Below are 13,782 nucleotides of genomic sequence, written 5' to 3' on the forward strand. Positions count from 1 at the left end.
GGGTGGAGTCGGAATATACCTTGAAGCTAGAGGGGGCAGCACCTGCTGATAGACTAGGTGTGTGAGAGAGAAAGAGAAAGCTGTTGTTTTTGTTATTCCAAGTCCACAGCTAATAGCTTGCAGAGAGAGGACTAGAGGTCCAGGCTCTTGATATTGGTCCAATGTTGTCCACCGTTCATTCATTTCACAAGCATTGATGGAGTGCTTGCTGTGTGCCTGTGCCTGGCGCCGAGGCAGACCTGCTCTGCTCACATACAGCTTACATTCTCGAGGGGAAGGCAGACTCCAAGTCCCAAGTGTCTAATGGCTACTATAATCACGTGGATGTAGAGAGGTGGGGGGTGCCCCAGGAATACAGGGGGGACCTCATTACCCCAGGCTTCCCTGGACCTGCAGAAGGACAAAGCTGGACCAGAAAGATAGCCAGCGTCTCCTGACCTCTTCCGAGGGGCTGGGGAGTATGCAGGGCAGCCTGCATCCGGGATCTCATTTTAATCTTGGTAAGAACCCTAGGAGAAAGGAATTATTTTTATGCCCCTTTTATGAGAAAACCCAGGGTTCAGGGGAGCAGGGGCAGGTAGCTCAAGGTCACACAGCTGGCCGGGCCGAGACTCAAATCTCGAGATTTGGATCCTAAGTTTCACCGTCTTCTCTGTTCAGCGTTCTCTGATATCAGCCCCTTCCCATGACTTCTTGGAGCAAAAGGGAAGTGATTAATAAATCAATATGTCACATAATAAGCATGGTTTACCTCCAGACAGTCCCCTGTGATAGAAGCAGGTGTGTTTTTTTGGGAGGGGGTGAGCGTGAGGGAAACTTGATGAAAGTCCAGAATTTTCCCCACAAAGTCCACATGACCTTTAATTACTTACAGATTTAATAGAATATCATTCCACATGATTTATTCCACTGGAAGATTGATTAGTAATATAACTTGAATTGTATTCCATTTCCCCATGCAATTTAAGATGATTTAGTGCCAAATAAAGACTAACCTCAAAGCCCTTGCTTCAAAGAGCAGCAGTCCCCTTTCCTGTTCGAATGCATCTGGGAGGGAGAAATTGTGCCTCCCCACCGCCCCAGTCAGAAAGCAATTCCATCTCTCCTAACCTTTAACTAAGTGACGATCCGGGTCCTTGCAATCTTGGCCGTGGGTCTGGGTCACTGTCTCTCAGCCCAGGGTTTCTCAGCCTCGGTACTGTGGACATTTGGGTCCGTTCCTTCTCTGCTGTGGGCCTGTCCTGTACACTGTAGGCCGGTGAGCAGCATCCCTGGCCTCTACCCACCAGATGCCAGGAGCACCCCCTGCAGTTGTGAATAACTAAAAATGTCCCCAGACATTGACACCTGTCCCCTGGGGGCAGAATCTTCACCCCTGGCTGAGAACGACTGATCCAGACTTCACTGATGTGGGGAGAGCCCAAGTATGTTCTTTAGAAAAGAACAAATGAGCACAATTAAATCTCACTTGCACATGTATAATTAAAAGAGGGGAAACTTTCTCAGAGGGATAAATCACACCTTTTGTTTCTTGTCTCTCTGGTCCCTGTTGTTACCTAGACACAGCATCCTTCAGGTCCACCTGGGAGACCCTCAGAGGACACTCAGGTGGACCTCAGGTTTTAACAGGGGTGTTGAGCAGGCAGCACGTTGTGACCTGTGAGTGGCTGGTACATTTCAGTCTGTTTCTTCCCCTCTATGTCAGATCCTGCAGGAACCAAAGGGACCCCGAGGCCTCCACATGAAAGCACAGTGGTCAGAACGTGGCTCCCCCAATGCAGGCTGAGTTCTCGGGCCAGGGAAACACATGTTGCACTTAGTACGTTGACTCTACCAGCTCCTGGGTTTTCAGCTTTTGGGAACCCCTGTCCCTCTGGGATGATATCTGATGTTACTGTGTGTATGTGTGTGTGTGCGTGTGCACGCATGTTTGAGTCTCTAACACACTGCAGACACTAATTATGGAAATTTGTGGGACAGTCCGCCTCACACCAGCCCCCTTCCCTTTTCCATTTTAGACAACAAATAAAACAGCCCTGTTCTCCTTTGCGGCAGGACCACCAAGGCTGAGCAAAGGGCCGCCAGCCCCTCCCAACGGTTCCCTGGTACTCTGCCGCACTTGGCTCTTTCAAGGACGGCTCAATGAGTGGCCTTGTTGAGACTTCCACTAAGGCCCGGCCTAGAAGGGACCATTAAAAACAGTTTAATCAGAACAAAAGAAGTTCTGTTCTTATTGTCCCCCTGGTTGCAGTTTGGATGCAGCAGCTGAAAATCTATCTGCACTAAAGCCACAAATCCGGATCCAGCCATGCCTCCTAGTTCGCCCTCCACAGAGATTTCTGGATGGATCTTTGGAGCAGATAATTTACAACGAAAGCAAAATGCAAGGAGAAGCCTTTTTATTTGGCACAACTGTTTCCTATTAAAAGCCTTCGAAAGCCCCTGGTAACTGGAGTGCTCCTTTTCCTGCCCAAGCTCAAGGTGATCATATTTATGCGTACAGGGCACCTTAAAAGAATTCCTGGCTTGGATGCCCATCCTGTCTGCGAGGAACAGTGTGGAAGCTGATGTGAAAAAGTATACAGAGGCAGAGGCATGTGAAAGGGAGTGTCTTTGGGTTGATTTTAAATGCCTGCCCTGGAAGCTTTGTGGTCAGTGATTTTCTGCTGCTGAGAAGTTCCAAACAGGTAGGGGCATTTGTGGTGAGCGTCCTGAACCGTCCGGAAACAGGGAGAATTGCCCCGAAGTGGATCTGCTTGTGTGTCGTGAGGGGATGGGAATTTTTGTGGCCGGCTTTCTGGGACACAAAAGAAGCTCAGTGCTGCCTATTCTTTGGAATAGGCCATTTAAAAGAGGTTATTTTTAAATTTTTGGTTTTCTAAAATTCGTTTTTAATTCTATTTTTTTCTCTATTGGCAAAGATGAAATTCCTAGGGAGACGAGGTTCAGAAGCTCATCTTATTTGACCTCGGGTTTCCTCGTCCAGATTTTTCCAGAATGGTCAGCTCGTGGGGTTGTGGGCTCCTTTTGCTGTGCAGGGCCTAATGCAGCTCAGAACCATTTTCATCCCAGCTCATGAGTAGCTCTGAACAAAAGGAGTCAAAGGAACAAGTCTTACTGTTTGGGCCTCAACTTGGGGGAAAATGTGTCTGTTAAGGCCCGAGGAGGACCCTCCAGTGCAGACATCAAAGAACTAGCCAGAAAGCGACACGGGAACGGCTGGGTGGAAGCATTTCTGTGTGATGTAGAATAAAAGCCCCAAAGGGAATTCAATGCCAGGTGGATGTCACTTATGTTTCTCTCCTGGTGCCCAGCAGCCCCAGAGTCCAGGCCCCTGTCGTTCTTTATCCCCCGTGGAATTCCTAAGTGCCCATCTGGGGCAGTGAGGGTTATGAGGCTGTCATGAGACCACTACTTGTGATTAGTCACCATTTCTTTTTTTTTTATATAAATTTATTCATTGCATTTATTTATTATTTTTGGCCGCATTGGGTCTTTGTTGCTGCACGCGGGGGCTACTCTTTGTTGCGGTGCGCGGGCTTCTCATTGTGGTGGCTTCTTTTGTTGTGGAGCACGGGCTCTAGGTGCGTGGGCTTCAGTAGTTGTGGCACGCAGGCTGAGTAGTTGTGGCTCGCGGGCTCTAGAGCGCAGGCTCATTAGTTGTGGCACATGGGCTTTGTTGCTCCGCGGCATGTGGGATCTTCCTGGACCAGGGCTCAAACCCCTGTCCCCTGCACTGGCAGGCGGATTCTTAACCACTGTGCCACCAGGGAAGCCCTAGTCACCATTTCTTTTTTTAAAAATTATTATTTATTTTATCTATTTATTTTTGGCTGCGTTGGGTCTTTGTTGCTGTGCATGGGCTTTCTCTAGTTGTGGCAAGCAGGGGCTACTCTTCATTGTGGTGTGCGGGCTTCTCATTGCAGTGGCTTCTCTTGTTGCGGAGCATGGGCTCTAGGCACGCGGGCTTCAGTAGTTTTGGCATGAGGGCTCAGTAGTTGTGGCTCACAGGCTCTAGAGTGCAGGCTCAGTAGTTGTGGTGCACGGGTTTATTTGCTCCGCGGCATATGGAATCTTCCCGGGCCAGGGATCGAACCTGTGTCCCCTGCATTGGCAAGCAGATTCTTAACCACTGTGCCACCAGGGAAGTCCCTTAGTCACCATTTCTTAGGTAATTAGCATATGATGGGCACTTCCCATGGATTTTCTCGCTGACTCTTCCTGGCAACATGGGGGAGATAAATGAGAGAAATAAGTCTCCCCATTTTACAGATGGGAGAATGGAGACTCGGAAAGCCTCAGTAAACTGTGCAGGCTCCCACGGTGAGCAGGTGGAAGGTTCTGATCAGCAGGCCTGGGTGGGCTTGAGGTTCTGCTCCCAGTGATGCCAGTGCTACTGGCCCACCAACCACACGTTGAGAATCAAGGATTTAATTCAGGAGCTGGTCAACGTTTTCTGTAAAGTGTGGTTTACAGATTGCAAATATTTTTGGCTCTGCAGAGCATATGGTCTCTGTCCCAGCTATTCAACTCTGCGGTGTAGCATGAAAACAGCCATAGATAATATGTAAACAACTGGCGTAACTGTGTTCCAGTACAACTTTATTAACTAAAATAGGTGACTGAATGTGGCCTGTGGGCCATAGTTTGCTGACCCCTGACCTAGTCCCTAGACTGGATGCACAGTCTGCACCTCACAGAGATGTAGGGAGGCTGAAATGAGTTAGGCCCGTGACGTTCTGAGGCAGATGCTGCTGGTTGCTGGCCCTGTATCCCTTCTCCCCTCTTTCCTTTCTACCAGAACCAACATGATGCCAGTTAAAAATACCCGCTGATTAGCCTCTGTTGCAGCTAAGGATGGCTGTGTGGCCCTGCGATGGCTGATGAGACGTGAGGATGAGATATGTTGCTATCAGGAAAGGCTGTTGTTTCCCTTTGTCCCCCTCCTTCTTCTGTTCATCCTGCCTGGAAGGCTGATGTGATGGCTGGAGCTGGGCAACCGGGAGGACACTGAAACCATGAGGAAGCAAACCACAGGCTTCGGACAGCAGGGCAGGAAGCTTAAGAAGAGGAAGGTACTTGTGGTGTTTTCTGAGAAGCTACATCCACCTTGGACTTCCTACCTGTACACTTCCAGTACGGGAAAAAACACACCCTCTTTTGGTCAAGCCATTATGGGCAGGTTTCTGTTAATACAGCCACTCACATACAATCCTACCAGTCCAGTTCTGGATGCATAGTGAGTATTTAATAAGTGATTGATATTCAGTGTTGGTAATGTCAGAAGTGAAATCTTTGACCTCTTGGGCATCTTGAATGATGGGTAGGGTGGTAAGGTGGCATGTTTTGTCATGGTATCAATTTTAATGCCTTTTTTCCCCTTTAATTCAGTGAGCAGTTAGGAGGTTGGGTAAAGAAGTGGAAAGAGCAATGCCTTTGTATTTTTCATGCTGTCATCATTGTGCCTCTTTCTCTCCTTTCCCCAAAGACACAGTTGACCTCTGTCTGAATCATCCCTGTGCCCCTGGGTACTGGTACCTGCAACTCACCCACCACATGCTTGTAGAGGCTTGGGGGTGGAGACTTCTTGCCCAATATGATGGTTAATTTTTTTTTTTTTTTTTTTTTGCAGTACGCGGGCCTCTCACTGTTGTGGCCTCTCCTGTTGTGGAGCACAGGCTCCGGATGCCCAGGCTCAGCGGCCATGGCTCACGGGCCCAGCCGCTCCGCAGCATGTGGGATCTTCCCGGACCAGGGCACGAACCCGTGTCCCCTGCATCGGCAGGCGGACTCTCAACCACTGTGCCACCAGGGAAGCCCATGATGGTTAATTTTAAGTGTCAACTTGACTGGGCTAAAAGATACCCAGACAGCTGGTTAAACATTATTTCTGGGTGTGTCTGTAAGAGTGTTTCTGGAAGAGATTAGTATTTGAGTTGGTCAGCTGAGTAGAGATGATCAGCCTCACCAGTGGGGGTGGGCATCATCCGATCCATTGAGGGTCTGAATAGAGTGAAATATGGTGGAAGTGCCAATTCAGTCTGTCTGCCTGAGCTGGGAAGTCCATCTCCTGCCCTTGGACATCCTCACTCCTGGTTCTCAGGCCTTCAGACTCGGACTGAATTACATCACCAGGGTTCCTGTTTCTTTAGCTTTCAGAGGGTAGATTGTGGGACTTTTTTTTTTTTTTTTTTTTTTTTTTTTTTGCGGTACGCAGGCCTCTCACCGTTGTGGCCTCTCCCGCTGTGGAGCACAGGCTCTGGACACGCAGGCTCAGCGGCCATGGCTCACAGGCCCAGCCGCTCCGCGGCATGTGGGATCTTCCCGGATCGGGGCACGAACCCGTGTCCCCTGCATCGGTAGGCGGACTCTCAACCACTGCACCACCGGGGAAGCCCACTGTGGGACTTTTTGACCTCCATCATTGCATGAGCCAATTCCTACAATAAATATCGATAAATATTGGTTCTGTTTCTCTGGAGAACCCTGAATAATACACTCCCATGGCATCACTGTTGTTTGTCCATCCAGCAGTCCCTCTCCACCTGCTTCTTACAACAGCAGAGGAGCTAAGCCTCGTACTTATTTTCCCAGCCTCCCTTGCAGCCAGGTGTGGACTTGTGACCTGCTCTGACCAATGGGATGAAAGGGAGGTCCACTGGGGACTTCTGGGAAAATCTTCAGTCCCAATAAAAAGAGAGAGGGGCAGAGGAGAGGTTCCCATGCCCAATCCCTTCTATCTTTGGCGCAGGTTGTGTGAGGGCATAATACCTGGATCTGTGGCAGCCATTTGTGACCTTGAGGTAACAAGTCAGAGAAAGAAAAGCCAACCCAGTGAGGAGGGCAGAGAAGGGAGATGGAGACAGCCTGAGTCCTTGGTGACTCTGTTGAATTTCTGAGCCAATTCTAAAACCATTTTCCTCCTTACCTCTTGTTCTTCGAGATTATATAGTAGCTGTATCATTTAAGACAGCAGCCAGGGTTTCCCTACAGCCAAACGCATCCCAAACACATCACCTTCTATGCAGTACCTTTTTAAGTTTAGTAAGCAGAGCTCTTCACAGGGTCCCTCACCCCCTAACCTCTTCTTCCTCCCTGTTCCCCACCTTAGTCCATGGCACCGCCCTTTACCTGGTAATTCAGGCCAAAAACCTTGACATCCTCCTTAATGTCTCTTTCCCCCATGCCCTACATCCAGTCCATCTGGAAATCCTGTTGATCTGTCTTCAAAAGGAATCCAGAATCCAATCAGTTCAACATTCTTACAGACTTAGTGACTTAAAATAACACATCTTTATTATCTTTTAGTTTCTGTGGGTCAGGAGTCTCTGTTAGCCTAGCTGGGTCCTTTGCGGGACTGCAGTAAAGGTATTGGCCAGGGCTGGGTTCTCATCTGAAGGCTCAACTGTGGAAAGACCTGCTTCCAAGTTTATGTGGTTGTTGACAGGACACAGTTCCTTGCTGACCGTTAGCCAAAGACCAACTTTGTTCCCTAATGCTCCAGCCACAGAGACCTCTGGCTGCCTTAAACACATAAGCATGTCTTTCTTCAGGGCCCTTGCACTTTCTGTTCCCTTGACCTAGAATGCTTTTCCACAGGGATGTGAGCAGCTCCCTCCCCACTGCCTTCAGCAGGCTCTGGTCAGACACATGTCCTCCAGGAGGGTTTACCCGACTACTGTAGCTAAAGTAGCACTCTTGTCTCTCTCTGAACCCACGCTCTGCCTTACTGGGTCTTCTGTCTGACAGCCCCATTAGGATAGAAGCTCAACAAATCAGGCATTGTATTTGGTCCTTGTTGTTCACCCTGTACCCACCATTCTCAGCAGAGTGCCTGCTGGGCACATAGTTAGGCTCCATAAATATTTATTGCATGCAAACAGGCTGAACCTCTAGAAGGATGAACCCTTGCTCTTGAAGAAGAGGAAGAAAAGAGTTTAAGGTGCAAGGTAGGAGCAAAGACAGGGAAAAGCTAACCAACACACAAGCAAAAACCACTGGCAAATGACATCCACCCCTAATTAGCATCTCCGACCACGTGCCAGGCACTGTCATCAGAGCTCAAGGCAGGTGGGCTCTGCCGTTTTAGTGAGGGAGGTGGACAAGAGACCAGGAGCTGCACTGAAACGAGGTGAGTTAGGCTGTGGCAGAAAAAGTGCAGGGGCTCTGCATCTCCTCTGTCAAGCAGGTATTTATTGAGTACTGACTGTGCAGGGTCCCGAGTTAGACACAGAAAGTATAAAACAACGGTATCCAGTGTGCCTCTGGGACCTCAGAAAGCAATGGGCACGAGGCGTCCGCTCCTAACGTTCGGCCAGCAGTCAAGCAGGGCTGCAATTTGGAGGATGGAGAGACCACGTGGCAGTGATAATTCTGGTTCCCCAGGGTGTCTGTCTGTCTGCAAAACCCCAGCTCAGCTGGATGCTTGACCAGAAAGGGGATTCTTTTTTTTCTTTTGCGGTACGCAGGCCTCTCGCTGTTGTGACCTCTCCCGTTGCAGAGCACAGGCTCCAGATGCGCAGGCTCAGCGGCCATGGCTCACGGGCCTAGCCACTCCGCGGCATGTGGGATCTTCCCGGACTGGGGCACGAACCCGCGTCCCCTGCGTCGGCAGGCGGACTCTCAACCACTGCACCAGAGAAGCCCAAGAAAGGGGATTCTTTGATCAAAGGTGGTGCTGGTATCTGCTGTTTCATTTTCACCCACCTGGTATCCCTTCTCCGCTTTTTCTAGTGACGGCATCCCCTTATTTTGGAGGAACTGCTCCTGCCCCACAGCAGGCATGGGTCTCTGGTGAGGCTTTCAGTGCCTTGATCCCCACCCTGACCCACGGACAGTCAGGTGACCCAAGTCAGGAAATCCAGGTGCTCCACTAACTGGTCCACGAGGTGAGCCAAGATCTGGACATCCTCTCCTGGAAGTGGATCCCCCCCCCCGCCCCCAGGGTCACCAGCTAACACTGTACGGTGGCTGAGACCCCCTGCCATGCAAAGAAAGCTTGTCTGTGGTAGGAAAAAATGAACATTCAGACAGATGCTGAATCAAAAGAGACAGAGAGAAACTAAGCCACAGAGAAGAAAGCACGGTAAGCCCCAGTACAGCCCAGACAGAGCTCCCTCTTAGCGGCACCACTTGGATTGGGCTGATACCACTGGGACTTGATAGACCCCCTGACTTACTGTAACAGCTCAGGGAAACTCTGCACTTTAAGTAAAGACCGAGGAGGCCCACAGTGAAGAAACCTGTTTATCTTTCTTGAGCTCATCATTTCTTAAACTCACTTGACCAGAAATTCCTTTTTCCACAGGACACGTGCGGACATTTTGATGACCAGGGAGAAAGAGACGGCGCATTCCAGGTGATGAGACAACAGAGGTGTGGAGGTAATATTTGCAACATACAAACTCATCTGGGCAATGGGGCTTTGAGGTAGCTTCTTGAAGCCAGAAGTAGGGAATTATCTAAATCCCCCCCAAACCTTCCTGCCTCTTGTAGGGTTCACTTCCTGAGTGAAGAGATCTGTGTCCACATGGGACCATTTTTACAAGATGACTTCTCTGAGTCACATTCCGTTGTTTTATCTATAAAAATTCTGCCTCGGAGACAGACCAGCTTTTTAAACACAGGATGGTTTTATCTCCTTGGCCTGTTTATTGCTTAATGCCAAGAAGGCTTTCTGAAGACACAGATGCCTTGAACTAACCTCCAAGCGAGGGGGACTCAGTGTGGTCACACTCAAAGGATTTATTTTTCCTCTTTCAAAAATGGAAATGAAAGAACCGAAAGTCTGTAAATTAAATTTTCTGGTTATAATGATGCTTTTGAACCACTGTAAATCATCCTTTTGTTTCTCGGGTTCCCACCTCCCAGCCCCAGCAAATTCCCACAAGGCATTTGGGAATCAAAGAATATTACCCCATAAAAACAAAATCAGGGCCATAGTGCCAGAGACATGGAGGGACATGGGAGCCACAGATTACGGTGGGGATGGGGGTGGCTGGAGGCATCAGCAGCTTCTGCCCTTCGCCGGAGTCTAAAGAAAACATGTCAGACCCAGTGTCTAAACAGCAGCTGCAGGAAAAGGTCTGGCTCTGAGGTGACTGCAATCTTTGTAACCACTTTGATGTCTGGGAACATCACGCTTCCTGGCCTTGCAACCACAGATCGCTAACTGGGAACACGGTCTTCAGACGCGGCTGGGCAGGGTCTGGCTGGTGAGGATGCTGAGCTTCAGACCAGGAGAAATGGATGAGCACCCAGCAACACCGAGTCTGAACTCTGCTTGGGGACAGAGGCCCAGGCTGGTTTGGGCTGAGTTCTCTTGGCTCTAAGAATTAGGCATCCGTTTAAGTCAACCCAGGGAATATGTTGGTATCGTAAAGACACTCGTGTCCAGGGATCTGGGCACAGGGAACCATCAGACCCCAGGAAAAACTGGAGTTAGAAGTTATTTCTGGAGTTAAGCAGCCCAGATGCTCTTGAGATTCACCTCAGGGCCTTTGCACTGGCTGTTGCCGCTACCAGGAGCAACTATTCCCTGTTTGTCACATGCCTGACTTCTTCTCAGACATCTGCTTTCCAGACAGGTCTACCCCTCTTATTTCCCTCAGCCTCTCTCTTGTCTCTGTTTTCCTTTTCGGAACTTCTCACTCACTCGTTTCTCGTCTGTCCCCCCCAACTAGAGTATAAGAAATTTTGAATGTCTTTCCACAGCTGCTACCTCAGGGCCTGTATAGAGACTGCCACATGGTAGAAACTAAATACATATATGCGAATGAATCATGAATAAATAAAATCTCAGGGCTGCCAGGTACAGTCACTCAGGGTGTACACTGCACAAGTCCAGAGGTCACCACTCTCAGACAAGGATGGGAATGGTGATCCAAGGGAATGTAGTGCACAACCTGTACCTCTGGACATGGAGGCCCTGAGCTCCTTTGCAATGCCGGCTTGCTCACAGCCCATCATGGCTTTGTTCACTTCACTTTCTACCTCCTGACCTGGACTCACTCCCATTTTCTCATGATAAGCCTCATTTTTCTGGAATTTTCTACTTGAATACTCGAGAGTGAATCTGATAAGCCTGGCTAGTGTCTTGTTCTAAGCCATGTCATTGATCACTCTGGCCAGCATGGAATGGTGGCCCTTAGGTGGCCTCCTCTAGCCTAATCATCTCTGGCTAGAGAAGGGACAGGGTTGCCTGTGGTGGGCACTCGGGGTCATGCAGGTACTTCACACAACATCCCAGCCAGGTGGTACTGTTATTAAACCTGTTTTACAGGTGAGGAAATGGGCTCAGAGCCTGATATCGGGCCACCTGAGCTCATGTTTGATTTTATTGCTTTGTGGTAGTGAAACCCTGGGAAAACTGCTTACTCTCTCTGAACCTCAGTTTCCTCATCTGTAAAAAGGCCTGATTTCAGAATACTGATTTCCAAAGTGCTATGACGATTAAATGTGGTCACGCAGATAAAGTGCCTGGAAACCTAGACTATTTAGCTATTGTTGATAAGAATGTCTGTAAGTCTGTTTTCCTTCCATCTGACACGGAAGTGCTTTACACTCTTGTCTGCAGTGCTGCTGGGGGCGGGCAGCTTGTACACACTCAGAACATTGGGTAAAAATGGGAAAAGTTGGCTTTTAGGGTTTGTGTCTCCAGGACTCAGTTGTCTGGGGGCACGAGCCCTTGGATGAGAAAAGGAAACCGCACTCGAATACTTGAACATGTGGCTTTTCTAATCTGTAGGTACTGTTGAGGTTGTTTTGTCACCTGACCTCCCCTGTGATGCTGGGCTATAAGGTGACATTAGGGATGGTGCCTTGGGGACAGGGTACCAGCGACAATCCCAGCTCCTGATTCTGAGTCAGGCAGTGTTCCTGACAGAAACCAAGAATTGCTCTCAGCAAGTACATTCATTTACTCAGCAATTATTTGTGAGTGTCAACTATATACAAGACACTCTTCTGGGCTCTAGTGGACAAATCAGACCAAAATCTGCACCCACATTCCAGTGGGGGAGAGAAACAATAAACATGTGACTATATAATATTTCTGGTGGTGGTAAGTGTTATAGAGAAAAAGCATTGAGAGGAGGAGAGGAAGGCAGGAGTGGGGAGAGGTTGATTCTGGTAGGGTGGGCGGGGAAGGCTTCAATGACATTTGAGCAGAGACTTTTTAAAAATATTTTTTCCATTTCTGTAATTTTATTTTAATTAAATTAAATTAATTAATTTATTTTTTTGTCCGCGTTGGGTCTTCGCCGCTACGTGCGGGCTTTCTCTAGTTGCGGCGAGTGGGAGCTACTCTTCGTCGCGCTGCGCGGGCTTCTCATTGCGGTGGCTTCTCTTTGTTGCGGAGCATGGGTTCTAGGCCTGCGGGCTTCAGTAGTTGCAGCACGTGGGCTCAGTAGTTGTGGTGCACTGGCTCAGCTGCTCTGTGGCATGTGGGATCCTCCCAGACCAGGGCTCGAACCTGTGTCCCCTGCATTAGCAGGCGGATTCTTAACCACTGCACCACAAGGGAAGTCCCTTGAGCAGAGACTTGAAGGAGGTGAAAGATGGAGCCGTGTGGATATTGGCAGATGAGCCTTCCAGGCAGATGGTGCAGCAAGTGCAAAGGCCCTGAGGTGGGCAATTTACTACAAGGCAGAACCTAGGACACAACTGATGCTTCTTGCTTTACCCAGAAGAGCCCCTTAGTGTAGAATTGGCAGATATAAAATACGAAATGTCCAGTTAGATTTGAATTTCAGATACACAATGACTAAGTTTTAGTATAAGTATGTCCCACACAGTTTGGGACATATTTATATTTTAAAATTAATCATGTGTATCTGAAATTCAAATCTAACTGGGTGACCTATATTTTTAGTTGCTAAATCTGGCAACCTTACTCAGCGGTCCGTCATTGTGTGAGCTATGGAAATAAAAGTTGTGGGCTGGCTCTATGGAGAGGTATGGCTGGAAGAAATAAGGGAGTCAGAATCAGGCTGCCCGGGATTTGAATGCTGGCTTTGGCCTTCACTAGCCATGTGGTCTTGGCCAAGGTCTTTGACGTCGGTGTCTCCATATCTTCATCTGTGAAATGGGAGACGCGGCATCTAATTTCAGGGCCATTCGAAGATTCAAGATAATCTGTAATAGGAATTCCCTGGCGGTCCAGTGGTTAAGACTCGGTGCTGCCACGGCAGGGGGCGCAGGTTCGTTCACTGGTCGGGGAACTAAGATCCAGCATGAAGTGCTGCGTGGCCAAAAAAAAGAGAGATAATCTGTAATGTGCTCAATTCATGTCATTAATGTAACTCTCATTAATCTTCGCATCGTGTGATAGATGAGCTGAAATCTGTTAATCTTCCCTAATTATCTTTTTACATGAGTCAGGACTAACCTGTTTAGAGTGAGGCTGTGCCTAGGGGGGGAGATAACAAAGATAAAACCCAAAGTAGAACACAGAATAATTAAAAAAAAGGGGGGGGGTCAGAAAGAGAGTGAGGGAGGGAAGAGAAGGAAGAAAAAACAGGGATGGAGAGAAGCATGGTGCAGGGCAGTGAAGAGCTCCCAGGACCCTGGAGGCCAGGAGCCCCAGTTCGAATCCCAGCTCTGCCCTGACTTGCTGTAGGGTTTTCAGCGCCACAGTTTTCTTCTGGGTCTCAATTTCTCTACCTTCAGGATGAAGGAAGTGAACCACACACTGGGAGGACTTTGGTTGTAACTTACTGGAAACTCAATATACGATGGCTTAAACTATCAAACATCTTTTTCAATAAGCAAAGAAATAAACTT

This window comes from Mesoplodon mirus, assembly GCF_964341445.2.
Source record: "Mesoplodon mirus genome assembly, chromosome: 15".
Classification (NCBI taxonomy): domain Eukaryota; kingdom Metazoa; phylum Chordata; class Mammalia; order Artiodactyla; family Ziphiidae; genus Mesoplodon; species Mesoplodon mirus.